Raw genomic sequence first — 27,924 nt, 5'->3', positions numbered from 1 at the left:
GACACTATGAAGTTGAGAACCTGATGGAAAATTCCTCAAATTCATGGTCAAATCCTACCACTAAGAACATAGAATTATAGGTAATTTTGGTGGGAGTGTAGCTGGCCAGCTAAGACCTGTTCTAGGTTGCTAATATGGCTTATATGTTTATACAGCTAAACCTGCCAATAACAACCTTAATACAGTTCCTATGTTTGTATGTTAAAGACAAAAGCAGAGTTATTTACAGTGACTTCATGTTTGGATGTCATATAACTGTTATATATTGTGTTTACAGAAGCAGAAAAGATAATATGCCTTTAAGATTCATTATATAATGTAAGGTAAGCTCAATGACACAGCAGAAACAACAGAAAGCATATAGTTAAACTGTTGTTGCTGGGCAGGAGTCTTGACCAATCACAGCCAGCCTCACACACAGCAAGAGTTTTGACCAATCACAGCCAGCCTCACACACATCCTGTGTGGGAAATTCCCCTAGCAGGAGCTGCTAGAATCATTACACCAGAGGAGAGAAACTGAACAGACATTTACTCCACTAAGAGCTGTGTTTTATGGAAGCAGAGAGGCCAAAATAGTTCCACCAATTGCAAACTACAAAGTTCACAATCCAAATTCCATATTGCAATCCAAATTGCATACAACCATACCAGATCATACTCAACCAATCTGCAAATAGTTACTGCTAACTGCATATTGCAAATTGCGACCAAATTCAGCAAGTGAACTATTAGTTAGACCTCAGATATACCTCTCAGAGAGATCATAAAGTGCTTAAATAACTTAAAGTGAGAGTACAGATACTCAAGAGAGAAATATATCCACCATTTTATGTTGAATGACAAGATTGAACAGTTGAACCACCATCTTATGCATACCGCCATTTTATGAATCTTTATGCAACACGTGTTTTGTACATGGACTATCTGCTGCGGAGGAGGCAGTGTTAGATGAAGAAAAGTTGAAGTTATAAGAAGTTATTTCAAGCATTTAGTGTGCTCTTATTACCTACTGTTTCCATAGAACGGCGCTAGAGGAATTAAAGAGTAACAAACAGTCTGGTTGGACTAAAAAGTTAGAGATTAAAATTCTTTGCGCAACAGCGCAAAAGGCCATTTATAATGCTGTGCCTGCCACACTTATAGGTCTCTGGATCCAATCATGGGCCAAAGTGGAACCTCAAGAGTGAAGTTAGTAGATTAGAGGTGGTGAGATGGCATATAAAATGCCAGTATAGAGGGCAGGTGCCCATACAATGATATAAATCTGCATCCGGGACCCCACATTTAAAACAATGGGGAGTCACATTCGAATTCCCCTTAATGATACATTCACAAAACCATATGTATTTTGCGGTCCGTAAAACACAGATCTGCAAAATACAGATGACGTCCGGTGTTGAACCCTTTATTTATTTTTTCTGACACATTGATTTCAACAGGTTCGTGAACCGTATTTTATGGCCAAATATAGGACATGTTCTATCTTTTTGGAGAACTGATATACGGATGTGTTTTCCGCATCCGAATGTCCATCCTACATATAGAATTTGTATTACTTGGATATGGTGCGCTTAGTAGAAAGCCTAGCACTTCCAGTTCTGGTAACACCTTGGATATGTAACTCTTAGCTTGAAGGTACATGAAGGGAAGGACCTCGGGACATGTCTGCACCAGTTCCTCCAGGGTGAGCAGATGTTTCTTCTGCAAATGTACCAATTCATCCCATCTTTGGAATAATGCATGAAAATTGCCGTCCTGAACGCCTGGGCTCCGACATAATGAGAGGGATAAGGATGCAGAAGGTGAAAGGGTAAGTAATTGTCTTATTTTGTTCCATCCCCTCGGTGGATTAGATCTGATCTCCTCTGGTAATTGTCTATGTGGCAGGTGCAACATTGCAAATAGGGATCAAGTATTTGCGGAGTGCCACCTACCTGTTATCCAGAACGGGGGATGCCAAATTATACATTCTAATATTGGGGAATCCTGTTCCGCCATTCAGTTTAGGGTGTTGGAGTATTTTATGAGCTATCTTCTGTCTCTTTTTTCCCCGTAAATAAACGTCAGATACCTAAAATTTAAGGGGTTTTCCCACGAAAATATTCTTCCCTTTTTTTTTTTTACATCTTTATTAGTATACAAACCATATACACAAAATAAATTCAAACTTAATATAATTAATACCATTTTTTTTTTTACCCCTACCCATTTCCCCACCAACCCCTCACCCACCCTGTGATGCGACCGCCCCCTTCCCCCCCCCCCCTGGCAAAAAGAGGAGGGAGGAGGGGAGAGGGGAAGAGGAGAGGGGGAGGAGAAGAAAGAAAAAAATATATTATTTGTTATCTTCCAAATACAGCCAAATCAGAACTTCCAGTCATCCCATATCTTAATCCATTTTTCTAATACCTCTCTCTGCTTATATAGAATCCGTTCATAGTTTTTAACCTTATTAACCAGATTTATCCAGTTTAGCTCCGGCTAATCAGAAGTCTGGCCAGTAATAATATTCTCCCTACTAAAATCTTTTGATATTTATGTATACTTAATGACGAAAGATCGTTCAGTAAAAACAATTGTGGGTCAAGAGGAAACATATTCTTCCCTTTTCAAACCAGCCTCTGGATCTGAAGACTTTTGTAATTACATGTAATTAAAAATTTAACTTAGCCACTGAGTTATTCAATAAAATGTATCTGTATAGCGCCACCTGCTGTTTGTTCTTTTTCTTATTTCTTTGTCCCGCTCACTGATATGGCTGCACATGCTCAGTTTCATCCTTCAGCTGCCTCCTGAACTGTGATAGGTAGAGCTGAGACACGCCCCCTGAGCTGTGATAGGGAGAGCTGAGACACGCCCCCTGATCTGGAGCAGAAAAGACACGCCCCCTGAGCTGTCAGCGTGATATAAATCTAGCAGAGCAACGAATGGGGAGATCTCTGGATCCATGTGAGGTCCAGGGCTGGTTCTAGCTTTGTTAAAGATTGTCATGTCCTATATGATGTCTGATTTTCATTTTTTAAATTAGTCATGGGAAAACCCCTTTAAAGGGGTTGCCCGGGCTTTTAATATTGATAACCGATCCTCAGGATAGGTCATCAATATCAGATCGGCACCCGGCACCCCCACCGATCAGCTGTTTGAAGAGGACAGCACGCGCAGTGAGCACTTGTCGTCTTTCCGGTGAGCTAAATGACTGGTGTCGGACCCCACCAATGAGCTAGTGATAACCTACTGTGAGGATAGCCCATTGCCTAGTAAAAGCTGGACAACCCCTTTTTTTATTTTTTGTGTTTCCGTTTTTTACTCCCTGCCTTCCCAGAGCTATAACTTTTTTATTTTTCCATTCACATAGCCATATGAGGGCTTGTTTTTGTTTTTTGCGAGACAAGTTGTACTGTCTAATGGCACCATTTAGTGTTGCACACAATGTAGTGGAAAAGCTGGAAAACAATTCCAAATGGAAACAATTCCTATGAAACCCTCATGGTATTTCATACCCAAGGTGCATAAGTCACTGAGCCGTCCCCCGGGTCGCCCTATTGTGGCCGGGATCGGCTCAGTGACAGAACCATTGTCCCAGTATGTTGACTGGTTATTAAGACCAATATTAAGTAGTGCCCCAGTCTACATCAGGGACACTAATGATTTCCTCCTCTCTTTGAAGCAATTTCATTGGCAGGAGGGTTATCAACTAGTGTCCCTGGATGTGGAGAGTTTATACACACGCATACCACACACTGAAGGGGTTACAGCAGTGATTGAGGTTCTACAACAAGCAGGAAAGAGCCTCCTTTACTGGGACTTGGTGCAGGAAGCCTTGTTGTTTATTCTGGAGAACAATGTCTTTAGGTTTGGAATGGACTGGTATAGACAAAAAATCGGTACTGCAATGGGGACTCCTGTCTCCTGTACTTTTGCGAATATGTACCTCGCTAGATTGGAAGATAAGTGTATTTTTAATACCAGTAATCCTCACCTACAGTACATTAAATTGTTCCTACGGTTTGTGGATGATGTTTTTATAGTTTGGTCTGAAGTTCAGGTCTGAAGTCACTTTGTGGGGCTTACATAGTGGATACCCCCATAAATGACCCCATTGTAGAAACTACACCCCTCAAGTTACTTAAAAACGATTTTACTAACTTTGTTAACCCTTTAGGCGTTCCACAAGAATTAAAGGAAAATGGAGATCAAATTTTTAAATTTCACTTTTTTGGCAAATTTTCCATTTTAATCCAATTTTTTCTTTAACACATCGATGGTTAACAGCCAAACAAAACTCAATATTGTTGTGCATTTTCATAAGTGTACAATGTATCTGATGATACTATATTCAATATGGATGATCATTGCCTTTAACAACATGTGATCAGCATGAACCTGAAAAAAACCAAGATGGGTTCATAGCAAGTTCAATGTGTTAAAAGTGAATATATAGAGAAGACTATACTTTTATTATTGTTTAGAGACATGGATTTATCTACACAGGTTTCTCTAAACTTGTCTGTCTGAGGAACAATGGGTGTTTCATGGCTAAACCATGATCTGATAAGAGACGTCCATAAAACACATCTGGTGTGGAACAGATATCTATTCATATATTCGCATATAGATATATTCCTGTGTGCATTTATTTAGCGTTTGAACTTATTAATGATTCATATATACTATGCAATATTGATGTATTATAACTAGTGTTGAGCGAACAGTTCGAGCATAGTTCGGGTCCGTACCGAATTTTGGGGTGTTCGTGACACGGACCCGAACCCGAACTTTTTCGTAAAAGTTCGGGTTCGTCGTTCGGCATGTATTTTGGCGCATTTTGAAAGGCTGCAAAGCAGCCAATCAACATGCATCATACTACTTGCCCTAAGATGCCATCGCAGCCATGCCTACTATTGGCAAGGCTGTGATTGGCCAAGTGCAGCATGTGACTCAGCCTCTTTATAAGCTTGTGCGCACGTCGGGACGTGCTCACTCCCGATGTGAATAGAACAGGGATAGACGCAGCTGATGCTAGGGCGAGAATAGGCAGGGATAATTGAATAACTGGAAGCAAATTTCTCTCCTCCACCTGTGATTCATCTGAACAACTGCAGCTGAGCTGCTTTTTTGATGGGGATTGGCTATTTTTAGAGTGGCCAGAGTGATTTTTCCATCCACATGTACCTGGGCTGACCGCCGGCCGCCATTTTGCGACTTGTAGTGCTGCAGCAGAAGCTGCCACAGTGTGCATTCCAAAGCTCCAAACAAGTCAGACATCTACACCTGGGATTCAGACCAATAGCGATTTAGCAGCACAGTCCAAGGCTATTTTTTTTAAAGGTTGTGCAGACCATTTTGTGGCACATGTTACTGGGCTGATAGGCGGCGGCCATCTTGGGACTAGTGCTGCAGCACAATCTCTCCCAACGTCCATTAATCACTTGTAATAGTGGTCTGTGCCATAGAAATCCTACATCAGGGACTTGGGTGTGCTTGTGTCACCCCTACTAATACCAGTCCACCTGTAATCCATACAGTGAAAAGCCATAAAGTATTCCAGTGAGGGAATTTTTATTTTATTTAAAAAAGGCCAAGTTAGTTTATCTGGCGTTCAATATACTAGATACAGTTAGGCCTGCGTTTCATACATCTGGAATTAGCAAACTAATGTGCTGGGGTTAGGAAAACATATATGTACCCATACTAGAATCTGTCAAAGAAAGCGGTACTCACATATAACAGTCATTCCATCTGTAATCCATACAGTCAAAAGACTGAAAGTATTCCAGTGAGGGGATTTTTTTTATTTAAAAAAGGCCAAGTTAGTTTATCTGGCGTTCAATATACTAGATACAGTTAGGCCTGCGTTTCATACATCTGGAATTAGCAAACTAATGTGCTGGGGTTGGGAAAACATATATGTACCCATACTAGAATCTGTCAAAGAAAGCGGTACTCACATATAACAGTCATTCCATCTGTAATCCATACAGTCAAAAGACTGAAAGTATTCCAGTGAGGGAATTTTTTTTATTTAAAAAAGGCCAAGTTAGTTTATCTGGCGTTCAATATACTAGATACAGTTAGGCCTGCGTTTCATACATCTGGAATTAGCAAACTAATGTGCTGGGGTTGGGAAAACATATATGTACCCATGCTAGAATCTGTCAAAGAAAGCGGTACTCACATATAACAGTCATTCCATCTGTAATCCATACAGTCAAAAGACTGAAAGTATTCCAGTGAGGGGATTTTGCTTATAAAAAATAATATATTTCATTGTGGTGCGAGTTGAATCGCAACAATGAAGAAAAATACTATTAAGGGACGAGGACGCGGTCGTGGTGGTGTCCGTGGAGCCTCTGTTGCTGGTAGAGGACGTGGCCGTTCGGCCCCAGGCGCACACAGTAGGGAACGAACTCCCTCAACTAGCCGGCAGAATGTACCGCAATATCTCGTGGGGCCCAATGCCGCTCTTAGGATGGTAAGGCCTGAGCAGGTACAGGCATTAATCGATTGGGTGGCCGACAGTGCTTCCAGCACGTTCACCACATGGTCTTCCACCCAGTCTTCTGCGGAAAGCGCACAGGTGGCACCTGAAAACCAAGCCCATCAGTCTGTCACATCACCCCCAAGCATATCAGGGAAACGGTCTGAGCCACAAGTTATGCAGCAGTCTCTTCTTCTGTTTGAAGACTCTGCTTCCAGGGTTTCCCAGGGGCGTCCACCTAGCCCTTCCCCAGTGGAGGAAGACATACCATGCACTGACGCACAACCACTTATGTCTCCAGATGAAGAGGACATGGGAATACCACCACAGCAGAGTCACCGACTCTCTGATGATGACGAAACACAGGTGCCCACTGCCGCGTCTTTTTGCAGTGTGCAGACTGAACAGGAGGAGGTCAGGGAGGGAGACTGGGTGGAAGACGATGCAGAGGACGATGAGGTCTTAGACCCCACATGGACTGAAGGTCGTGGCGATGACTTTCACAGTTCAGAGGAAGAGGTAGTGGTGAGACCGAGACAACAGCGAAGCCAAAGAGGGAGCAGGGGGCCAAAGCAGACGAGCTGCCGCCCCCAGAGTTCGCCTGCTACTGGACATCGCCAACAGGGACCCAGCCCCACAAAGGCAGCTTCAAAGAGTTCCCTGGCATGGCACTTCTTTAAACAATGTCCTACCGACAAGACCCGAGTGACTTGCACGCTCTGCCATCAGAGCCTGAGGCGAGGCATTAACGTTCTGAACCTCAGCACAACCTGCATGACCAGGCATCTACATGCAAAGCATGAACTGCAGTGGGGTACACACCTTAAAAACCAGGCACTCGCTGAGGCTCCCCCTGCTCCCTCTACCGCTGCTGCCTCGGCTTCCGCCTCGAGAGGAATGTTGCCACCTGCCGAGCAGCAAACAGAGGATGTGCCACCGACACCACCGCCACCGTCAACTAGCGTCTCCACTATATCACACAGCAGCGTTCAGCTCTCAATATCTCAAACCTTAGAGAGGAAGCGCAAATTCCCCCCGAGTCACCCTCGAGCCCTTGGCCTGAACGCCAGCATTTCTAAACTGCTGGCCTTTGAAATGCTGTCATTCCGGCTGGTGGACACAGACAGCTTCAAACAGCTGATGGCCATGGCTGTCCCGCAGTATGTGGTTCCCAGCCGCCACTACTTCTCCAAGACAGCCGTGCCTTCCCTGCACATGCAAGTGTCCGATAAAATCAAGTGTGCACTGCGCAACGCCATTTGTGGCAAGGTCCACCTAACCACAGATACGTGGACCAGTAAGCACGGCCAGGGACGCTATATCTCACTAACTGCACACTGGATGAATGTAGTGGCGGCTGGGCCCCCGGCGGACAGTTTCTTGGCGCACGTCCTTCCGCCCCCTAGGATCGCAGGGCATCATTCTCTGCCTCCTGTAGCCTCCTCCTCCTACTCGGCTTCCTCCTCCACTGCTTCCACCAGCTCATCCGGTCAGCCACACACCTTCACCACCAACTTCAGCACAGCCCGGGGTAAACGTCAGCAGGCCATTCTGAAACTCATATGTTTGGGGGACAGGCCCCACAGCGCAAAGGAGTTGTGGCGGGGTATTGAACAACAGACCGACGAGTGGTTTCTGCCGGTGGGCCTCAAGCCAGGCCTGGTGGTATGCGATAATGGGCGAAATCTCGTGGCAGCTCTGGGACTAGCCGGTTTGACGCACATCCCTTGCCTGGCACATGTGCTGAACTTGGTGGTGCAGAGGTTCATTAACCACTACCCCAACATGTCAGAGCTGCTGCATAAAGTGCGGGCCGTCTGTGCGCGCTTCCGCCGTTCACATCCTGCCGCTGCTCGCCTGTCTGCGCTACAGCGGAACTTCGGCCTTCCCGCTCACCGCCTCATATGCGACGTGCCCACCCCGTGGAACTCCACCTTGCACATGCTGGAGAGACTGTGCGAGCAGCAGCAGGCCATAGTGGAGTTTCAGCTGCAGCACGCTCGCGTCAGTCGTACTGCCGAACAGCACCACTTCACCACCAATGATTGGGCCTCCATGCGAGACCTGTGTGCCCTGCTGCGCTGTTTCGAGTACTCCACCAACATGGCCAGTGGCGATGACACTGTTATCAGCGTTACAATACCACTTCTATGTCTCCTTGAGAAAACACTTAGGGCAATGATGTTAGAGGAGGTGGCCCAGGTGGAGGAGGAGGAGGAGGAGGATGAGGGCTCGTTTCTAACACTTTCGGGCCAGTCTGTTCGAAGTGGCTCAGAGGGAGGTTTGTTTAAGCAGCAGAGGACAGGTTCACAAGTCGCCAGCCAAGGCACTGTACTGGAGGACGAGGAGGATGAGGAGGAGGAGGTGGAGGGGGACGAGGATGACGCAAGTTCACAGCGGGGTGGCAGCCCAGGCCCATCACTGGTGCGTGGCTGGGGGGATACGGTGGACGATGACGATACGCCTCCCACAGAGGACAGCTTGTCCTTACCCATGGGTAGCCTGGCCCACATGAGCGAATATATGCTCCAATGCCTGCGCAACGACAGCAGAGTTGCCCACGTTTTAACGTGTGCAGACTACTGGGTGGCCACCCTGCTGGATCCCCGGTATAAAGACAATGTGCCCACTTTAATTCCTGAACTGGAGCGCGACCGTAAGATGCGCGAGTACAAGCGCACGCTGATAGAGGCGCTCTTGAGAGCATTCCCACATGTCACAGGGGAACAGGTGGAAGGTGAAGGCAGAGGAGTGGCAAGAGGTCGCCAACGCAGCTGTGTCCCGGCCAGCTCATCTGAGGGCAGGGTTAGCATGGCAGAAATGTGGAAAAGTTTTGTCTCCACGCCACAGCTATCTGCACCGACACCTGATACGGAACGTGTTAGCAGGAGGCAGCATTTCACTAACATGGTTGAACAGTATGTCTGCACACCCCTCCACATCCTGACGGATGGTTCGGCCCCATTCAACTACTGGGTTTCGAAATTGTCCACGTGGCCAGAGTTAGCATGTTATGCCTTGGAGGTGCTTTCCTGCCCGGCGGCCAGCGTTTTATCTGAACGCGTATTCAGCACGGCAGGGGGCGTCATTACTGACAAGCGCAGCCGCCTGTCCACAGCCAACGTGGACAAGCTGACCTTCATAAAGATGAACCAGGCATGGATCCCACAGGACCTGTCCCTCCCTTGTGCAGAGTAGTCCTTATTAACTGCCTAAAACATGTCTTGTTGTGCTACGGGCCACTTCTTTATTTGATACAAATTTTATGAAACCCACAGTTGAATGAAACTCTTCTCTGTCTGGGCGCCGGGGCCTAACCAGATGAAAGTGGCCGGTTAAACTAACGGGTGACATGAAGCCATAACCTCTGCCATGCTACCTCTGTCTTCTGTCTGGGTGCTGAGGCCTAAGTCAAATAAAGCGGTCTTCTGCTGTGCTGGGGGATATGAAGCTAATCTCTGACCTCTCTCCTCTGTCTGGGTCCAAAGGCCTAAATCACTGAAAGAGGCCTTCTCCTGTGGTGTGTGATATGATGCCAGAATATGTGCTGTGGGGCCTCTCTCCTCTTCCTGGGTGCAGGGGTCAAATAAACTAAATTGTGGCCTACTCCTGTGGTGGTTGATATGATGCCTGATTCTCTGATGTGGAACCTCTCTCCTCTGTTTGGGTGAAGGGGTCAAAGTAACTAAATGGTGGCTTCTCCTGTGGTGGCTGATATGATGCCAGAATATGTGCTGTGGTGCCTCTCTCCTCTTCCTGGGTGCAGGGGTCAAAGTAACTAAATGGTGGCTTCTCCTGTGGTGGCTGATATGATGCCAGAATATGTGCTGTGGGGCCTCTCTCCTCTTCCTGGGTGCAGGGGTCAAAGTAACTCAATGGTGGCTTCTCCTGTGGTGGCTGATATGATGCCAGAATATGTGCTGTGGTGCCTCTCTCCTCTGTCTGGGTCCAAAGGCCTAAATCACTGAAAGAGGCCTTCTCCTGTGGTGTGTGATATGATGCCTGAATATGTGCTGTGGTGCCTCTCTCCTCTTCCTGGGTGCGGGGGTCAAAGTAACTCAATGGTGGCTTCTCCTGTGGTGGCTGATATGATGCCAGAATATGTGTTGTGGTGCCTCTCTCCTCTTCCTGGGTGCGGGGGTCAAAGTAACTCAATGGTGGCTTCTCCTGTGGTGGCTGATATGATGCCAGAATATGTGCTGTGGGGCCTCTCTCCTCTTCCTGGGTGCAGGGGTCAAAGTAACTCAATGGTGGCTTCTCCTGTGGTGGTTAGTATGAGGCAAGAATATGTGCTGTGGGGCCTCTCTCCTCTTCCTGGGTGCAGGGGTCAAAGTAACTCAATGGTGGCTTCTCCTGTGGTGGCTGATATGATGCCAGAATATGTGCTGTGGTGCCTCTCTCCTCTTCCTGGGTGCGGGGGGTCAAAGTAACTCAATGGTGGCTTCTCCTGTGGTGGCTGATATGATGCCAGAATATGTGCTGTGGGGCCTCTCTCCTCTTCCTGGGTGCAGGGGTCAAAGTAACTCAATGGTGGCTTCTCCTGTGCTGATTGATATAAAGCTGATGGTTGTGCCATCTGACATGGTTGCCAGGGTCTGATTCAATGGGGGCCTACTCCTGTGGTGGGTGATCTAAATGCCTGATTCTCTGCTGTGAAACCTCTCTCCTCCGTCTGGGTGTAGGGGTCAAAGTCTTTCAAAGTCGCCTTCTCCTGTGCTGATTGATATGAAGCTGATGGTTGTGCCATCTGACATGGTTGCCGGGGTCCCATTAAATTGTGGCCTACTCCTGTGGTGGTTGATATGATGCCTGATTCTCTGATGTGGAACCTCTCTCCTCTGTTTGGGTGAAGGGGTCAAAGTAACTAAATGGTGGCTTCTCCTGTGGTGGCTGATATGATGCCAGAATATGTGCTGTGGGGCCTCTCTCCTCTTCCTGGGTGCAGGGGTCAAAGTAACTCAATGGTGGCTTCTCCTGTGGTGGCTGATATGATGCCAGAATATGTGCTGTGGTGCCTCTCTCCTCTTCCTGGGTGCGGGGGTCAAAGTAACTCAATGGTGGCTTCTCCTGTGGTGGCTGATATGATGCCAGAATATGTGCTGTGGTGCCTCTCTCCTCTTCCTGGGTGCGGGGGTCAAAGTAACTCAATGGTGGCTTCTCCTGTGGTGGCTGATATGATGCCAGAATATGTGCTGTGGTGCCTCTCTCCTCTTCCTGGGTGCAGGGGTCAAAGTAACTAAATGGTGGCTTCTCCTGTGGTGGTTGATATGATGCCTGATTCTCTGCTGTGAAACCTCTCTCCTCCATCTGGGTGTAGGGGTCAAAGTCTTTCAAAGTCGCCTTCTCCTGTGCTGATTGATATAAAGCTGATGGTTGTGCCATCTGACATGGTTGCCAGGGTCTGATTCAATGGGGGCCTACTCCTGTGGTGGGTGATCTAAATGCCTGATTCTCTGCTGTGAAACCTCTCTCCTCCGTCTGGGTGTAGGGGTCAAAGTCTTTCAAAGTCGCCTTCTCCTGTGCTGATTGATATGAAGCTGATGGTTGTGCCATCTGACATGGTTGCCGGGGTCCCATTAAATTGGGGCCTACTCCTGTGGTGGGTGATCTAAATGCCTGATTCTCTGCTTTGAAACCTCTCTCCTCCGTCCGGGTTGTAGGGGTCAAAGTCTGTCAAAGTCGCCTTCTCCTGTGCTGATTGATATAAAGCTTATGCTTGTGCCATCTGACATGGTTGCCGGGGTCTGATTCAATGGTGGCCTACTCCTGTGGTGGGTGATCTAAATGCCTGATTCTCTGCTGTGTAACCTCTCTCCTCCGTCTGGGTGTAGGGGTCAAAGTAACTAAATGGTGGCCTACTCCTGTGGTGGGTGATATGATGCCTGGTTCTCTGCTGTGGGACCTCTCTCCTTTGTCTGGGTGCTGTGGTCAAATAATAGTAAGTGACCTTCTCCATTGGTGGGTGACTTGAAGCCTGATTCTGTGCTATGGGACCTCACTCCAATTAATATTGTTTAATTTTTATTTATTTTATGTTAACTCATCATTTCCCTATCTACATTTGTTTGCAGGGGATTTAACTACATTTTGCTGCCTTTTGCAGCCCTCTAGCCCTTTCCGGGTGTGTTTTACAGCCTTTTTAGTGCCCAAAAGTTCGGGTCCCCATTGACTTCTATGGGGTTCGGGTTCGGGATGAAGTTCGGGTCGAGTTCGGATCCCGAACCCGAACCTTTTTCGAAAGTTCGGCCGAACTCGTCGAACCCGAACATCCAGGTGTTCGCTCAACTCTAATTATAACCAAATATTATTAATGTATCTTTATGTGTCTGTATCTCATTGAGAGGATATATTCTAGGGGATATAGAATTTTCTTAAATAGGGTTTATTTTAGAGGAGCTGATGTTATTTCAAACATCATTACTCAATAGCTGAAGACAGTTAAGGTACACAAACCAGAAAAACCATCATTACTCCTATCTGCCCCATAAATTCAGGATTAGGGAAACTTCTGATACCGCCAGTCAGTCTGAGCAAAGTGTCAGAAAGAGCCCCTCCTAATTGATTTAAGGTGTGAAAGGGCAAAGTTTAAGTAGTAATAAAACAATCTGTATATATGTTAATTCTTAAAATATTCAAAATTGTTATATGATACAACAGTGCCATCAAGTGGTAGATGGACAGAAGTTTCTTAGGAATGTCAATTAGATGACATCATCCCCATTTTTAACATACGTCACACCCATCTTATCTAATTGGTAATCCCTAATCCAAGAGGGGATGGGCATAGATAAGGATTGGGATATCTGATACAGTTTTGGGAGATCAGGAAACTTTCTTCAAACACTTCACAAACTTCACAAAAAAGAAAAACTTCACAAGGACTTCTTCACAACGGAACTCTTTACAAAGATTCATTCATCAGCATCACTTCACACGTCAGGAACATACCATAAGACGGGACATATCTGAACCTTGGAAAGCTGAGTCCATTCTAAAAGCTCTTTATCCCAAAGCCAGGGGTAATGTATAATTTATTTCATTTGCAGTAATTATAAATCGCTCCAATTGGCATATAGTTGAGACCCCATTATTAGTGGGTCAATAGTGTTAAAACAATAATTTTATGGGAAATTTTAATGAACGTGCACATCATTAGAATTCTTGTAATATTGCTATCAGAGTGGAATCTCTGATCGGATTTTATTATCCGTAGTTAGGCCAACGGGCGTATTTATAAGATGTCTCTTACTGCCATATTCTTTGATTGAGCATAAGGAATTTTCCACAGATTCATTTCTATTGTTTTGTTGTTATTGCTACATTATAATATTTTAATAATCGGAAATAATTTGATAATATTTGAATAACATTGTATTGTACTTGGTGTACTAAATTAAGTAAGCCCGGCGTAAACGGCGGAGCATCATTTTGTGGTCAATTTTGATATTATCATTGTATTCATTTGTATGCCATTTTTACTGCATGTATTTATTTGTAATAAATTATATTTTATATAATTAATTGCACCCTGTTTCATTATCTGCACAAATTAACTTTAGATCTCATCAATAAAAGAACTGGCGTTTATATGTCCGCCAATAAAAATTTTAATTTTTAATTTTTCATATTTCATAAAAATATGAAATCATAATTTTTATGATTTCATATCTTATATGAAATAAATACCCGACATATTTTGGAGGTCCCACCGAGATTGATTGAGATATTTCTATAACCAATTTGTGCAATTAGTGAAGATATTACTTAATCCTTATTGGCAAGTCAAATTGTTGTTGTTATTGATTATTGATCAAAATCATGAGTGTAACAGGCAGCGACCCAGGTAATGGCCAGGTTTTAGCAGATAGTCCATCTGACCCAGGAAAGATAATCCCTAAGGTTATCAAGTATATTTATTCCCGTTTGAAGTTAGATAAAAATATAGATGAATGGACTAATGAGCTATTGGAAAGAGCCTATGAAGAACGTGGAGATATATGGAAGTTAGGTGGCATGGTTGATAGATACCTGACATATATGGATTTAGCAACTGATAATACCAAAAGGGACCAACACCTCTTATGTGCATTGCCACCTGTTTTGTATGCATTGTTGGCGGTCAGTACCCTTTCCGAAGATAGGTATGAGTCTATAATGGCTACAAAAAAATATGTATCCAAGATGGAATCAGAACTACAATCCGCAGAAGCGAAGATCAAAGACTTAGAATACAACCTTAGTCACAGCCATGACGCATACCAAAAGGCAAAAAGTGATTTAGAGGATTTATATCTCCAGTATTCAAAAATTAAACAGACAGATGGATCAGCCCATAATATAGTCAATGCTGAAAGGGATCCATCTAACGCTGTGGGATATCATGACCCTCCATGTCTTACTCCCCACTATCCAGATATGCCATCACATGTTCCCCTGAGAAGAGATGTTAGGGTTAAATCACCTGTGCCGTATAAGTCTCATGAATGTTGTGAAAGGGCATGTGAGTCTGACAGTGATGTGGGGAAGCATGTGACTTATTCCTTGCCACAGGATCACAGGCGACCAACATATGCTGAGGTGGTTTCTAGGAATAAAAATTCCCAATATTCAGATAAGGATCAGAGCTCCTCCAGCATAATTAAGTTTTTTGAATACTACAGTATCCAAATTTTCCAAGAAAGGTTCTTCTCAGATAGCCAATCACTTGGAAATGTATGAATCCACTATGGATTCTTTAAAATTATACTCTGATGCTGACAGGATCAGATTCCTTCCATGGGCATTTGATGATAAGTATCGTCATTACTTTACCTCATTTGGGGAGAGAGGCATTCAAGATTGGCCAAGTGTTTTGCATGAGGTTAAATTGGAATTCGGACCGTACCGAACCACCACTGCTGCAAAACGGGACATATATAGCCTTACATGTAGACCCAATCAGAGTCCCCGTGAATTCCTCTCTGTCCTCAAAAATGCCTATGGGTTAGCATATAGATCCCCAAAATGGGAATCTGAAGAATTCAAACAGTTATTCTATGATGCTATGCCAACCCAGATCAAATTTAACTTAGCCAGAGATCTGGATATTGATGCCCCCTTGGATTGGTTGGTGACTGCTGCCACCACACTGTATAATATCAGTGAGTGCCATGCAACAGAGGAGAGAAGGTTTAAAAAATCCCCAGAGCAAAAGGTAGCTGAAACTAAGGTAAACCCTAGTTTGGGATTTGAAAGCCAGCCACGAAGGTTCCCTCAGTCTACAGGACCTGCTCAACAAGCCCAGCAACAACAGGTAGGACCGCCCAAACAGACCAAACCCCAAAATACTAATGGATCAGAGGGGAATAATTCAGGTAATGGGAGGTCTAACTACCGTCCCTATTACAATAGGGGCCCCCAGGGATACGGGCCCTATAACTATAGGAATTACCAGGGTTACAGGCGCTGGGATAATAGACCCAGACAACAGAGGGAAGATAGGCAGGAATCCTCAAATTCACCCAGGAGTAGGTCACCTACCGATAACCAGGGTGCCCAGCAAAGCCAAAATGTGCCCAGACCAAACAGGTTTGATCAGCTGGCAGAACAAGTGGCCCAGTTGAGTGACATTGTGAGAAAGTTGGTATCTCCAGGAAAACAGCCTGAGCCTTTTTTAGGGTCAACTCCAGGTCCCAGCTCAACATCATAAAGCAAATTGGGCCGGGTCAGAACCCAGGCCACTGTAAGGATATTAAATTGATTGTGGTAGAATCTGATATGATTCATAATTCAATATTTCCTTGCAGTACCTCTGACCCTGAAATTAGGGCCAGGGGGGAAATGTCTAATATGTCATTTGTCTTGCAGTCTAATGATGTCAATTCATATGACCAGATGTCTGTTCCAGTGTGTAATCCCATCGTTCCAGCATCTAGCCGTGAGCCAGCTGTGACTTGTGGTGTCACACAGCTTGTCCCAAAGGCGGGGGCTGACGCTGCTCCTTCAGCTTGTCCTGAGAGACTCAGGAATGCAGAGGTCACGGAGCTGCAAAGAGGTCAACCTCTCAGACAGCAGATGGGTAAACATCCTAACTTTCTCTGTGATTTGTTCCAGGTGGATGGCAGATACTTTGTGGAGATATATATCCAAAATGAACTTATCGGACCAATCAAAGGATTAATAGACACTGGATCACAAGCCACCATTTTATCTATCAGTTATTTCCAAAAGATTTTGAATTTAACATCAAAGAAGCCACGATTAAGGTCATTTGATGGATCTTTGATAAGTGTAGGTGGAGATGCCTTACAGGTAAAAGGAACATCCTGGTTGACATTTAAGATTGGCAAGAAAACAATTAGACATCCCACATTGATTGTGGATCTTCCATATGATCGGATGATCATAGGAATCGATTTATTAAAAAGATTGAGTCCCATAATTGATTTCATTAATGAAGCAGTATGGACTCAGGTGAAGGCACCCATTGCCTATGAATACTCTTGCAACACACAAGCACAACACAGTTGTCATGTGATTGAAGAGAAACCTAGCTCTATTGAAGTGCATTTCAGGAACAATCAAACACCGGAGGTCACAATCCTGAAGAATGGTAAGCCCGAGGAAGATGTTAATGGTGCCGCTCACATCATTACCATCCAGAGGGATAAAATCAAAAAGGTAACTCTGGATGATGATATATTAACCATTTCTCTTGAAAGGGGTAATCATGAAGTCGCGGACCTGACAAGGCACATTCAATCGATGGTACGGATTAAAAAGGTCAATGACAATTTATTGATTCCCTTACAGGTAAACAATATAGCCCGGGTGAAATTTGCCAAGTTGGATTTGATATCCGAAGCAAGTTACATAAGCCTAGGACTCTTGAAACAGATCACCAATCCTAAAATGATTAAAAGTTTCTCTCCACAGGACCAATGGGTTCATGATCTGGATGGAGATTCCCAAAGTCATAATGTGGTTGCAAGATGCGTTTTGTCTATCTCCATAGGAAATAAAACTACGGAGCACGTTTTCATCGTGATAAATGAACCACGGTATCAAATGTATATAGGTAATGACCTTCTGCACCGATTTGCCGTACAGATTGACCTGGTGAATAACACCTTATGGTCCAGATTGCCGGGAAACCCAGAGGGATTCCAGGATATAGAACAAGCCTTACGATGGGGACAACAGATGCCCTATGCCGTAAGTATCATGGTTGCTGAGAAAGTTGAAATTCCTGAAGGATGCAAACCATTTCTTCTACCCATTAAAGTAAAGAAGGGACAGAAGCTGAAGAACACAGACGCGTTGATCTGTTTATCCAACAGAATACAGCAACTCGGCCTAAAGGTAAAGCCTACTCCCCTGATCAATATCCATCAGGATCCGTTACATATGGTAATTCATAACATGGTTTCCCATAGCATATCCCTACAAAAGGACACTGTAATGGGTTTGGCTATGGATTCGGAATACTACACATTTGGATTCCAAAATGATGTTATTGGAATAATTCCTGATGAATACCTGACAGAGGAACAAACAGTAGAACAACATTTTTCCTCAACCCCTGAGGGGTTATTTAACATCCACTCTGTTTATCCTTTCAGCTCTGAAGAAGGTACATGCCACATCGAAGAATCATCATTGGTTTTCAACCATGAGATCGATGAAAAAGAGTATGAATCGTACCAGCAAGGAAAGGATAAGGTATGCTACACCCAGAACGATTTAACTAGTGAGCTTGAAGAAGCTTACGAGTTAAGTCAGCCTGAGATTTTCCCAGAATTTCAGGAGCAGGTGGAAGAACAAATCTCCATGGCTGACGCATGCTCCGATGAGTCAAAGCGTCAACGGCTAAAGGAGCTCTTCGCAGAGTTCCAGGAGATGTTCGCAAAGGATTCTTATGACTGTGGGGAAACAGACCTACACGTTACAAGAATCCAGACAGATCCCGATGCACCCCCTGTTTTTGTCAAACAATACCGACTTCCGCTGGCGGCTTACGAGTCACTATCGGAAATCGTCAAAAACTTGGAGGAGAAAGGTATCATCCGTCCAGTACACAGTTCATTCAATCATCCGATACTTGGAGTCCTCAAACCTAATGGTCAATTTCGTCTCTGCTCGGACCTAAGACAGTTGAACAAACGTGTTTATATGTCCGGATGGCCCGTGCCATATATTGACCAGTGTTTGGCACAAATACAAGGATCCAAAATCTTCACTGCCCTTGACTGTGCACAAGGATATTGGACGATTAAGGTAGATGAAAGGGATCAGTACAAACTGGCCTTTACATTTGGCAAACGACAGTATGCATGGACCCGACTGCCCTTCGGGTACATAAATGCAGGCCATGAGTTTGCAGTGTTCATGCATAAGGCAATGCCTGATGCCACTGAACGAGGTACCTTATCCTATGTGGATGACATCCTGATAAAAAGTACAACTTTTGAGGAACATATTCAGGAGTTGAGGCATGTACTAACCCAGCTGAGGAAAGCAGGTGTAAAACTTTCTTTGCAAAAGGCTCAATGGTGCCGGAACAAGGTTAATTTCCTAGGTCATGAAGTCACTGCGGATGGAATTAACCCACAGAAAAAGAAGGTGGAAGCAGTGACCAAGACAAAATCTCCTACAAATCTCAAGGAGTTGAGATCATTCCTGGGCATGATGAACTACTCACGTAAGTTCATAGATAATTATGCCGAAATTACAAAACCTCTTTTACAGTTGCTAAAGAAAGGAGTAAAATGGGAATGGAGTGAGCGTCATGAGCAAGCTGTAACCGAGCTCAAGGCCAAACTTATCCAGGCTCCATGCCTTGCTTATCCAGAAGGGGGAAAACCTTTCTTTGTGGAAACAGGTTTCACTGATAAAAGCATAAGTGCAGTTCTTTTCCAAAAACAGGAAAACCGAAACAAGATCATCGCCTATGCCAGCAAGTCCTTGTCACCGGTTGAGGTAAAATTCAATCATTGTGAGAAAGCATTATTATCAACTGTGTGGGCTTTGCAATATTTTAGGAGTTTCATCCAAGGCGAAAAGATCATTGTGGAGACCGCACATCAGCCACTGCAATACTTGCAGAGTGATCGTATAAGAGATGGAAACTTGTCAAACAGCAGGATAACCGCCTGGACAATGTCCTTAATGGGATGGCCATTGGAAATCAGGTACAAACAAAATAATAAAAACCCAGTTGCTCAAGGATTAGCAGAACTCCATGACTGTACCCATAAGGAACATAAAAGTGAGTCAACGGAAAATGATTTCCTGGATGAACAATCATCATCACCATATAAATCTTATGAAGAGGAGTATTGCAAATTGTTACCATGTGTGTACGTAGACGGCTGCTCCTTCCATGTCGATGAAGGATCCGAACGTACATTGGTTGCAGGTATTGGAGTCGTATGGAATAATACATTCCTGGATGTATCCGTTGGATACAAGATTGGTTCCAAAAGCAGCCAAGTTGCAGAACTTACTGCTGTGTACAAAGCCGTACAAATGGCTATCGAATATGATGTTAAGGAGTTTGTAATCATCACAGATTCTGACTATATTCGTAACAGCTTTGTGGAGTACTTTCCCGGATGGAAAAGGTCAGACTGGATGAGAAGTAATAACAAGCCAGTAAAGCATGGTAAGATGTTTTGTAAAATTGATGAGATGGTTACCGCCTACAGTCTTACCATTTATTGGAAGAAGGTAAGAGGTCATTCAAAATATCTAGGCATGGATAAAGAGGGGAATGACCTAGCGGATTCTCTTGCCAAGCAAGCAACCATTGATGGAGAAGTCTTTGACGTTGATGACCTCATGGGAACTATCCAAGTGGATGCTATGACAAGGAGTCAGGCCCAAAAGGGAGCTGAAGCCAATGTGGCGCAATGGAGCCAAAATTCCCCTAGTGAGGATCTCATTGCAAGCCAAAAGGGGGATCCAATTATTGGTCTCTTTTATAAGCACATTGAGGATCCGCATAACTATCCCATCACCACGGAAGACTGTGTGGGTAAGGAGGAGTTACGAATTTTGATGAAAGGTAAGTCCCAATTATCATTACAGGATGAACTGCTGATAAGAACCTCTAAGAATGGTATCACGCAATGGATAGTACCTGCAGCATACCGAGGTCTGATGTTACAACATGCACATGATGCCCCAACAGCTGGTCATCGAGGTGAGAAAATAACGTACGAGTTACTACGGGACTACGCTTACTGGCCACATATGCTGCAAGATGTGCGAACATATTGTCAGGGATGTCTAATCTGCCCTCAATTCCAGCCACAAGGACCCACTCATCGGGCACCATTGATGAAAAGGGGGATGTCCATGCCATGGTCAGACATCCAAATTGACTTCATTGGACCAGTAACAACCTCATCAAGAGGCAACAAGTATATGTTAACCGTAACTTGTTTGTTCACCAAATGGGTGGAATGTTTGCCGTGCAAAACATGCAGTTCAAGCGCATGTGCATCTCTACTCATTAACCATGTATTTTCTAGATTTGGTCTTCCCCAGCGCATCGAATCTGATCGTGGAAGTCACTTCACCAGTGAGATGATGACAAAGATGTGGGAAATCCTGGGGATAAAGAGGAAGCTACATATAGCTTATCGACCAGCCTCTAGTGGTGGAGTAGAACGTTACAACCAGTCCATTGTGAACATCCTGAAAAAGTTTGTCAATGAATCTGGTAAGGACTGGGATGTCAAGTTGCCTTTGGTGCTTATGGCCATCAGAGCCACCCCAAGCGCAGCAACTAAACTTTCTCCCTTCGAGATGATCATGGGAAGGAAGATGGTGTTACCCCAGCATTTACTTTACAGGACAACAGACCATAATTTGATCAATGCTACAACATCGCATCAGTATGTGGAAAATTTACGCAAGCACCTTCAGCATGCTTTTGCGTTCGCCCAGAAGAATATAGAGAAAGCCGCCGTGAGTGCTAAGACATACTATGATCTGAAGACTACACAGAAGGAGTATCAAATTTCCGATCGGGAATATCTCTATACAACAGGTATGGGGGGGCACACTACAAAAGGGAACACCAAACAATATATTCGTAGTACACTTTATTGTGTCAATCTATTCCACTGTATTGTGGTAAAATATTAAGAACATACCCCTAAAATACAAGTAAAATATAGACCATATACAAATCTATAAAATGCACACAAGGGAATGACACGATATAAATACAATTCAAATAGCAGGGAATGACACGATAGTACTGTCCACAGCCGCAATAATGTCCGGTAAGTATCCAAATGCAGTGGATAGTTATAACTAGGTGACCCCCAGTGACAATCTTAGCCTGTGGGGCCCAATGACTTGCTAGGTATGGCCTACGATATTCGGCTCAGTATCGCTGCCTTCCACAATCACTGCACGTAATGTCTCTGCTCAAGCTGAGCTCGGTCTTACCGGTCTTCACTGCTAGTCCTGCAGCGGTGGTATGGTAGGCCGCACACCCGCAGCGTCCCACGTGGTGTGCTTCCGCCTACACGTAGCGTCCCACGTGACCGGGTATCCAAGGAGACCGGATGCTTTACTTGTGTGACGTCAGTATTGTGCGACAGCTTTCGCAGCGGCGCTGCTTAGTCCACTTTATCTTCCTTTCTTTGCCGGCTTTATTTTCTTTAGTTTGCGGTGGATCAACGCTCACTCTAACAACCGCCAGACGCATTTCGGGGTCCCTCGCCCCTTCCTCAGTGGCCTACTGAGTGAACGGATCCTCACTCTTTATAAATGGTTAACTCCACCCCCATCTTATAATTGACGGAGTGGATTCACCCTTGTGCGGTGATTCATCTGTGCATTTCTATTTGTACATATTCAACAATTCATTACATAAAAGTCTAAAACAATAAATATCTTTATATATATCCCATTAAAATCTAAGTAATAGGAGAGGACTGCTAAAACAAGTGGAGAGAACTATTAAAGTCACACACAGATTGTCAAAAAACGCACACAAACCGCATTGAGCTGCATGCGTTTTCTATTGCGTTTTGTGACCAATTATGGGTCAATTGCCTAGGAAGTCATTCTGTTATTGTTGTAGCTTGTTGTAGATTAAGAGAAACCGTCCAGCAGGGAGGGGAGATCACAGTGTCGATAAACGACCAAACTGCGATGTCCCATTCCTACCGGACAGGCCCTCACAAAAACCCGAACACCTCCATCTCAGCATTGAGGCCCCTGGGAATGATAGTATCATATTCAAAAATCCTCCGGGATTCCTGACGCGACATATGTGCAATATGATTCCCTCCTCTCCAGGGTTTTTTTACCTTTTCAATTGCTACAAACTTCAACCCAGTAGGATCATTATTATGTATTACTCCAAAATGTCTGGATAGGGAGTGCGTCTCCAGGCCTTTCTTAATATTTGCCACATGCTCCGCTACTCTCTTTTTTATTGTTCTTTTTGTTCTGCCTATATATTGTTTCTTGCATCCACATTGTAACAAATATATCACATCTGTGGAATCGCAAGTTAGGCATTCCTGTATATCCAAACTAAATGAGTTAACAGTCGACTCTACTTTTGTGGTCTTTTTTGGGAAGCTGGTAATTTTGCAATTGGCACACCTACCACATCTAAAGAAACCATTCACTGCTAACCAATTATCTTTTTTCTGAGTTTCTTTCCTCAATTTCACTGTGGGAGCTATTTTGCCGGCCAAATTGTTTGCCCTAGTATACGTAATTTGGGGGGCTACACTCAAGAGAGGACCAATGACTCTATCATTTAATAAGTGTCCCCAATGCTTGCGAATACTTTTTTCCATTGTTTTGTACTGAGAATTAAAAGGTAGTATAATTCTCAATACCTCATCTTGTGGTGGGGGATCTCTCGCAACAAAAAAGTCTTTCCTTTCCATTCTTTTCACTTTTTCCAGTGACCTATCTATCACCTGAACTGGATAATCTCTTTCTAAGAATTGTTGCTTCAACACAGTCGCTTCCTCCTCAAATTGATTATCATCTGTACAATTTCGCCTAAGTCTCCGAAATTGACTGGTTGGCACATTTACCAACCAGCGAGGTAGGTGGCAGCTAGCATATCTAATAAAGCTGTTCTTAGCGACTGGTTTGAAGTAAGTGTTGCAATATAGTTGTTCCCCCTTTACCTGTATTTCCAAATCTAGGAATTCTACTTTCAGCTTACTAACTGTGGGGCTGAACACCAGATTTTTTGCATTCTTATTAATATCCTGAAGGAATGCATCCAAAGATTCAGACGTATTCTGCCATATGAACAGGATGTCATCTATGTAACGCCGCCACAGTACCAGATCCGTCCCCAGCCTGGGCTTGATGACCTCCTCCTCCCATTGCGCCAAAAAAAGGTTGGCATAGCTGGGGGCGAATCTGGTACCCATGGCGGTGCTAGTACGCTGTACATAGAACTCCCGATCAAACGCAAAATAGTTATGGGCCAATATATATCTTACCCCGCCCAATATATACTCCAACTGCTCACTCGGGAGGCCGACTTCTTTCGACATCTGTTCCTGTAACGCCTGCACACCCTGAGTATGATCAATAATTGTGTACAGGGATCCTACATCCAGCGTCCCCAAAATCCAACCATCTACCCAATTAATCGCCTCCAGGGTACCAACAATGTCAGTGGTGTCACGTATATATGACGGCACCTGTTTCACGTGGGGTTGAAGCCATTGGTCAATATACTTCGATAAATTGCATGATATGGATTCAATCCCTGACACTATCGGCCGACCCGGAGGCGACCGTAGATTTTTGTGGATCTTGGGGATGCAATAGAACACCGGGATCCTTTTTTCGGTGTTCAAGATAAACCTCGCTTCCTGTTCAGACAGAAAGCCCTTTTTCAATCCCTCTTCACAATATATCTTTAGTTTTTTATAGTATTCCTCGGTTGGGTCTCCCCTTAGTTTCTGATATGTATTTTGTGACTCTAGTTGTCTATGGCATTCCTTTAAATAGTCTGCCATATTTTGTATCACTACAGCCCCACCTTTGTCAGCCGGCCTAATAATAATCTCATTTATCTCTTGTAATGATTTAATAGCCTTAATCTCCTCTTTGTTTAGATTTGTATTTAACTTCCGGCTTTTCATACCTCTCAAATCCCGTTCAACATTATTTCTGAAAGTGGCCATTTCGCTACTAATCTCCTGCCTAGGGAATTTCTTTGATCTAGCTCTTAAATCGGTATGTGAATATCTACTCATATCTCCTTCAATATCCATTTCCCTGTTGATTGGGTTTTTCAGGAAATATTTTTTAAGGCATAACCGTCTAATAAATTTTTCTACCCCAATGTATGTGGCAAATTTATCAAGAGGGTTAGACGGGGCAAATTTCAGACCTTTATTCAATAGCTTAATCTGTGTATCTGAAAGTACAGTGTCACTTATATTGATTATGTTGGTCGTCGATTGTGCAGATTTTTGTGTTCCCTTCTTCTGTGCATGTCGTCCTCTTCTAATTGTCCTATGTGTTCTTGCCGTCTTGACCTGGTCAGTGTCGGCGTGTAATAGTGTTCCGTGTCCTGGTGATACCTGTGTTCTTGTCTTGGTGGTTGGTGATTCCCCCTGTCCCGTGTGTGCTCCATCGGACGATCTCTCAAATTGTAATCGTGTGTGTACCCCTGTCTGTGACTGTGTTTTTTCTCGTGTTCTGTCGTGGTGGCGTGGGGGTGCGTGTGGTTCTCGTTCGTGCTCTGTGATGTGGGGGAGTGTAATCTAAAAAATGAGGTGTTGCCAATGTTTCCAATCTATTGGAAACCCTGACATTCCCATATTCTGTGTTTTCACCCTGTTTATCTGTATCCTCGACTTCCCTCTGTATGTTGACATCTGTAACTACCTTCCTCTCCAAATGGTACAGCTTCCTGGATTTTTTCTTTATTATTTCCCTTTCCAAGGAATCTAAATTATTGCAAATTCTTTCATGCCATTTATGTCTTGCCTCTGTATCAGGGAATTTCTCCATTTCACATTTGAGGGTATCTATCTGTCCCGTCATCTCCTCTGACATTTGTATCCTCCTTTTTATGATCATTTGGACAAGGGTTCCCGATTGTATTTTCAGGAAAGCATCCCAATCTTGCTTGAATTTGTCATCCACTAAGTCCATGGCAGGTATCTTAGTGAGTGTCAAACCTTTAGGGATGAGCCCCTTGTCCAAATACTGTGTAAGTGACTTTATCTCCCATTTGTTACGCAGTTGGCGCTGCAGAGTCCTCTCCAATGCCTTAAAAACATCATCTATTGTTCTTTCATTTCTTGCCAATACTTCTCCTTCCACATTAAAGTTGAAGGTTTCTATTTTCTTATATTTGTTGTTAAGGTGTTCCCAAATGTCCATATTAAAGAGACAGGGAGCACAGCTGTAAAGGGTGCTGCACAAAAAATATATAGAAGAAGTACAGCGGCTCACCTCCTCTCTATACGGAAATGGTGCTCACCCCCAGGTCCCACCCTCAGGACCAAGTGGGAAATAGAATGTATACAACAGGTATGGGGGGGCACACTACAAAAGGGAACACCAAACAATATATTCGTAGTACACTTTATTGTGTCAATCTATTCCACTGTATTGTGGTAAAATATTAAGAACATACCCCTAAAATACAAGTAAAATATAGACCATATACAAATCTATAAAATGCACACAAGGGAATGACACGATATAAATACAATTCAAATAGCAGGGAATGACACGATAGTACTGTCCACAGCCGCAATAATGTCCGGTAAGTATCCAAATGCAGTGGATAGTTATAACTAGGTGACCCCCAGTGACAATCTTAGCCTGTGGGGCCCAATGACTTGCTAGGTATGGCCTACGATATTCGGCTCAGTATCGCTGCCTTCCACAATCACTGCACGTAATGTCTCTGCTCAAGCTGAGCTCGGTCTTACCGGTCTTCACTGCTAGTCCTGCAGCGGTGGTATGGTAGGCCGCACACCCGCAGCGTCCCACGTGGTGTGCTTCCGCCTACACGTAGCGTCCCTACTGAGCCGAATATCGTAGGCCATACCTAGCAAGTCATTGGGCCCCACAGGCTAAGATTGTCACTGGGGGTCACCTAGTTATAACTATCCACTGCATGGGGATACTTACCGGACATTATTGCGGCTGTGGACAGTACTATCGTGTCATTCCCTGCTATTTGAATTGTATTTATATCGTGTCATTCCCTTGTGTGCATTTTATAGATTTGTATATGGTCTATATTTTACTTGTATTTTAGGGGTATGTTCTTAATATTTTACCACAATACAGTGGAATAGATTGACACAATAAAGTGTACTACGAATATATTGTTTGGTGTTCCCTTTTGTAGTGTGCCCCCCCATACCTGTTGTATACATTCTATTTCCCACTTGGTCCTGAGGGTGGGACCTGGGGGTGAGCACCATTTCCGTATAGAGAGGAGGTGAGCCGCTGTACTTCTTCTATATATTTCTTGGGTATATCTCTATAACTTCGCTCGGGATCAAGTGAAGGAGAGAAAATTCCTACCTTCCTGGAAAGGTCCCTATGTCATCACTGACAAATTATCTCCAGTGGTCTACAAGATCAAAATCCCTAAGGGGGATGAGTTTATTGAAAAATGGGTGCACATTAATCAGCTACGTGTTTGTCATCCTAGTGCACGACTTCGAGAGATTGAAGGAGTTGGATGAAAAGAGGTGAAAAGACTTTATGGTTCCAGCTAAAGACGGAAATGAGGATTGGTATCGTATGAACGGAAAAACGTTATCTGTTATTCTACATCTTTAACGCATACTAACCCATCCTGATATATGTTTCCTCTGTAACAAAATGTCTCCTAACTCACCTCTGAGACCAGAACTTACTCTGTCCAAGAAAAGAACTTATGCCAATCAGAGGTATATGGTATTAGTAACTCTTTTCTTGCAGGATAAAATAAAAAATGTATATACTCATATGTGTCATATAATATTTTATAGGCGTAAGATGTCATCAAAGATGATTGCCATTATCTACGTCGTCCTGATCTTGGGGAAGGAGTTCCATGCTGAGCCGATTGCTGTGCCAGGTCCTTCATCGGGGATCATGCTACAAGATACAGCGGGGTTCATCTTGACGAACAAGAGGATATTATCCCAGAAGGTCTACATCAGCCTGGATCCACGCGTTTTCATTGAAAGGCAATTCAACGTATCCACGATCCAGTCATCGGAAATCCAAGCCTGGTATCAGATGCACATCGGATATTCCCAAGGACGGATTACGCAAATCCTGGAGCAAGCAAGGAAAACCTTGACCAGAGAACAGTTTTCTACAGACCAAAGCGATTCATGTTTTTGCAATCGTAGCCGCCATAATCTTTGGCGTAGTGGGCACTGTTATTACTACCGGTATGACAGTTGCCGATTCCATCTCTATCAAGACATTGGA

This window comes from Bufo bufo, chromosome 1 (genome assembly GCF_905171765.1).
Source record: "Bufo bufo chromosome 1, aBufBuf1.1, whole genome shotgun sequence".
NCBI lineage: Eukaryota > Metazoa > Chordata > Amphibia > Anura > Bufonidae > Bufo > Bufo bufo.
The sequence above is the reverse complement of the archived record's forward strand: the minus strand, read 5'-3'. Positions refer to the sequence as shown.